Source organism: Rhinoderma darwinii, chromosome 4 (assembly GCF_050947455.1).
Source record: "Rhinoderma darwinii isolate aRhiDar2 chromosome 4, aRhiDar2.hap1, whole genome shotgun sequence".
NCBI classification, from domain to species: domain Eukaryota; kingdom Metazoa; phylum Chordata; class Amphibia; order Anura; family Rhinodermatidae; genus Rhinoderma; species Rhinoderma darwinii.
Window position 1 is genome coordinate 407,438,239 of NC_134690.1, and position 5,143 is coordinate 407,443,381.

General features: G+C 37.0%; 1 non-coding gene across 1 annotated transcript; it reads left to right on the forward strand.

Annotated features, from left to right (window-relative positions):
* Positions 1-2,303: 2,303 nt before the first annotated feature.
* Positions 2,304-2,365, forward strand: LOC142646560 (U7 small nuclear RNA). The gene has a single exon (XR_012847490.1). It is a non-coding gene; the product is annotated as a U7 small nuclear RNA (small nuclear RNA).
* The last annotated feature ends 2,778 nt before the right edge of the window (positions 2,366-5,143 follow it).

A 5,143-nucleotide genomic window follows, 5' to 3' on the forward strand; every position in this document is an offset into this window, starting at 1 on the left:
GATTTGGGAGTAAACTCCGCGCCCTTTTTCTGCTTTTCTACAGACAGTAGGTGGGTTAGCCCCGCCCTTTCCTGTTTATGTAAATTTATATATCTCTGTTCTGTCTTCCTGATGTGTTATAACTTCTCTATCATTTTATATAAAGGGGATTTGCTGATTATTTCTACGTGTCTGATCTGTGATCTGGAGGAAATTTGTAGTTTGTGATGATTTTTCTTTTCAGATAATAAATCTTTTTCTCTGTGGTCTCTGTGATATTGATGATGATCGGGGGAGTTGAGGTCGGATGAATGGCTCCTTGTGTATTGTGTTTATAGCTTTTTTACTATTTGTTTAACAGCTTTTTGGCAAATGCTTAAGAGCCCCAAATGTTTGTTTAAAAGATATAGTTAATGATATAAAATTTGTGATAATTATTGGGATCGTGTTCTTTCTTGTGTTAGCCAAGTTTTATTTCTGTAAGAATTTCTCACATTTTATTTCCTAATTGATTTTTTAAGTCAAAAGCAGGAATATAATGGGAAAGTGATAAAGTCTGTACATTATACTTCTTCTATGTTTAGGGTCTTCTCATGGATTTGGCTTAAAAATACAGGGCAAATGTGCAACGTGGTAAAGTCTCCTCTGATGTTACTGATTGTCGTATTATGTAAACGCCCCACACTTCTACCGAGCTGAACTTGGATTATATAGATCCCTTCAAAATGGTGGAAAAACTGCCGCTTTACTAACGAAGTAAAACCACTTATTGTAAATGGTGGACATAGTCATGTACAGAAGAACGTTCTAATTCCATTATTGAACAAACAGTTGCGGTTTCCAGCCTTTGTTAAAAATGAAAACCCCCAAATCATTCTGCTTCTAGAGCTGCAGGTTCAGAGCTCAGTGGGCATTCCCTATGAAGTTGCTCCCTCTATTATTATCATCATCCTTGTTCTCCTCCTCTTTCTCCTCCTCTTTTCTCTCGACTCCTATTTCCCCTCCTCCTCCTTTTTCAATTTGGGAGTAAACTCTGCCCCCTTTTTATGCTTTTCTACAGATAATAGGTGGGTTAGCCCCGCCCCTTCCTGTTTATGTAAATTTATATATCTCTGTTCTGTCTTCCTGATGTGTTATAACTTCTCTATCATTTTATATAAAGGGGATTTGCTGATTATTTCTACATGTTTGATCTGTGATCTGGAGGAAATTTGTAGTCTGTGATGATTTTTCTTTTCAGATAATAAATCTTTTTTCTCTGTGGTCTCCGTGCTATTGATGATGATCGGGGGAGTTGAGGTCGGATGAATGGCTCCTTTTATATTGTGTTTATAGCTCTTTTACTATTTGTTTAACAGCTTTTTAGCAAATGCTGAAGAGTTCCAAATGTTTGTTTAAAAGATATAATTAATGATTTAAAATTTTTGATCATTATTGGGATTGTGTTCTTTCTTGTGTTAGCCAAGTTATATTTCCGTAAGTATTTCTCACGTTTTATTTCCTAATTGAATTTTTAAGTCAAAAGCAGGAATATAATGGGAAAGTGATGAAGTCTGTACATTATACTTTTTCTGTGTTCATGGATTTGGCTTAAAAATACAGGGCAAATGTGCAACGTGGTAAAGTCTCCTCTGATGTTACTGATTGTCGTATTATGTAAACGCCCCACACTTCTACCGAGCTGAACTTGGATTGTATAGATCCCTTCAAAATGGTGGAAAAACTGCCGCTTTACTAACGAAGTAAAACCACTTATTGTAAATGGTGGACATAGTCATGTAAAGAAGAACGTTCTAATTCCGTTATTTAACAAACAGTTGCGAATTTCCAGCCTTTGTTGAAAATGAAAACCCAAAATCATTCTGCTTCTGGAGCTGCAGGTTCAGAGCTCAGTGTGCATTCCCTATGAAGTTGCTCCCTCTATTATTATTATCATCATCATCATCATCATCCTTATTCTCCTCCTCTTCCTCCTCCTCTTTTCTCTCTCCTCCTATCTCCCCTCCTCCTCCTTTTTCGATTAGGGAGTAAACCCCGCCCCCTTTTTCTGCTTATCTACAGACTGTAGGTGGGTTAGCCCCGCCCCTTCCTGTTTATGTAAATTTATATATCTCTGTTCTGTCTTCCTGACGTGTTATAACTTCTCTATCATTTTATATAAAGGGGATTTGCTGATTATTTATACGTGTCTGATCTGTGATCTGGAGGAAATTGGTAGTTTGTGATGATTTTTCTTTTCAGATAATAAATCTTTTTTCTCTGTGGTCTCCGTGATATTGATGATGATTGGGGGAGTTGAGGTCGGATGAACGGCTCCTTGTGTATTGTGTTTATAGCTCTTTTACTATTTGTTTAACAGCTTTTTGGCTAATGCTGAAGAGCGCCAAATGTTTGTTTAAAAGATATAATTAATGATATAACATTTTTGATCATTTTTGGGATTGTGTTCTTTCTTGTGTTAGCCAAGTTTTATTTCTGTAAGTATTTCTCACATTTTATTTCCTAATTGAATTTTTAAGTCGAAAGCAGGAATATAATGGGAAAGTGATGAAGTCTGTACATTATACTTTTTCTGTGTTTAGGGTCTTCTCATGGATTTGGCTTAAAAATACAGGGCAAATGTGCAACGTGGGAAAGTCTCCTCTGATGTTACTGATTGTCGTATTATGTAAACGCCCCACACTTCTACCGAGCTGAACTTGGATTGTATAGATCCCTTCAAAATGGTGGAAAAACTGCCACTTTACTAATTAAGTAAAACCACTTATTGTAAATGGTGGACATAGTCATGTACAGAAGGACGTTCTAATTCCGTTATTTAACAAACAGTTGCGGATTTCCAGCCTTTGTTGAAAATGAAAACCCAAAATCATTCTGCTTCTGGAGCTGCAGGTTCAGAGCTCAGTGGGCATTCCCTATGAAGTTGCTCCCTCTATTATTATTATTATCATCATCATCCTTATTCTCCTCCTCTTCCTCCTCCTCTTTTCTCTCTCCTCCTATCTCCCCTCCTCCTCCTTTTTCGATTTGGGAGTAAACCCCGCCCCCTTTTTCTGCTTTTCTACAGACTGTAGGTGGGTTAGCCCCGCCCCTTCCTGTTTATGTAAATTTATATATCTCTGTTCTGTCTTCCTGACGTGTTATAACTTCTCTATCATTTTATATAAAGGGGATTTGCTGATTATTTCTACATGTCTGATCTGCGATCTGAAGGAAAATTGTAGTTTGTGATCATTTTTCTTTTCAGATAATAAATCTTTTTTCTCTGTGGTCTCCGTGCTATTGATGATGATCGGGGGAGTTGAGGTCGGATGAACGGCTCCTTTTATATTGTGTTTGTAGCTCTTTTACTATTTGTTTAACAGCTTTTTGGCAAACGCTGAAGAGTTCCAAATGTTTGTTTAAAAGATATAATTAATGATATAAAATTGTTGATCATTAATGGGATTGTGTTCTTTCTTGTGTTAGCCAAGTTTTATTTCCGGAAGAATTTCTCACATTTTATTTCCTAATTGAATTTTTAAGTCAAAAGCAGGAATATAATGGGAAAGTGATGAAGTCTGTACATTATACTTTTTCTGTGTTCATGGATTTGGCTTAAAAATACAGGGCAAATGTGCAACGTGGTAAAGTCTCCTCTGATGTTACTGATTGTCGTATTATGTAAACGCCCCACACTTCTACCGAGCTGAACTTGGATTGTATAGATCCCTTCAAAATGGTGGAAAAACTGCCGCTTTACTAACAAAGTAAAACCACTTATTGTAAATGGTGGACGTTCTAATTCTGTTATTTAACAAACAGTTGCGGATTTCCATCCTTTGTTGAAAATGAAAACCCAAAATCATTCTGCTTCTGGAGCTGCAGGTTCAGAGCTGAGTGGGCATTCCCTATGAAGTTGCTCCCTCTATTATTATTATCATCATCATCCTTATTCTCCTCCTCTTCCTCCTCCTCTTTTCTCTCTCCTCCTATCTCCCCTCCTCCTCCTTTTTCGATTTGGGAGTAAACCCCGCCCCCTTTTTCTGCTTTTCTACACACTGTAGGTGGGTTAGCCCCGCCCCTTCCTGTTTATGTAAATTTATATATCTCTGTTCTGTCTTCCTGACGTGTTATAACTTCTCTATCATTTTATATAAAGGGGATTTGCTGATTATTTCTACGTGTCTGATCTGTGATCTGGAGGAAATTTGTAGTTTGTGATGATTTTTCTTTTCAGATAATAAATCTTTTTTCTCTGTGGTCTCCGTGATATTGATGATGATCGGGGGAGTTGAGGTCGGATGAACGGCTCCTTGTGTATTGTGTTTATAGCTCTTTTACTATTTGTTTAACAGCTTTTTGGCAAATGCTGAAGAGTTTCAAATGTTTGTTTAAAAGATATAATTAATGATTTAACATTTTTGATCATTATTGGGATTGTGTTCTTTCTTGTATTAGCCGAGTTTTATTTCCGTAAGAATTTCTCACATTTTATTTCCTAATTGAATTTTTAAGTCAAAAGCAGGAATATAATTGCAAAGTGATGAAGTCTGTACATTATACTTTTTCTGTGTTCATGGATTTGGCTTAAAAATACAGGGCAAATGTGCAACGTGGTAAAGTCTCCTCTGATGTTACTGATTGTCGTATTATGTAAACGCCCCACACTTCTACCGAGCTGAACTTGGATTGTATAGATCCCTTCAAAATGGTGGAAAAACTGCCGCTTTACTAACGAAGTAAAACCACTTATTGTAAATGGTGGACATAGTCATGTAAAGAAGAACGTTCTAATTCCGTTATTTAACAAACAGTTGCGAATTTCCAGCCTTTGTTGAAAATGAAAACCCAAAATCATTCTGCTTCTGGAGCTGCAGGTTCAGAGCTCAGTGTGCATTCCCTATGAAGTTGCTCCCTCTATTATTATCATCATCCTTATTCTCCTCCTCTTTCTCCTCCTCTTTTCTCTCTCCTCCTATTTCCCCTCCTCCTTTTTCGATTTGGGAGTAAACTCCGCCCCTTTTTTCTGCTTTTCTACAGACAGTAGGTTGGTTAGCCCCGCCCCTTCCGGTTTATGTAAATTTATATATCTCTGTTCTGTCTTCCTGATGTGTTATAACTTCTCTATCATTTTATATAAAGGGGATTTGCTGATTATTTCTACATGTCTGATCTGTGATCT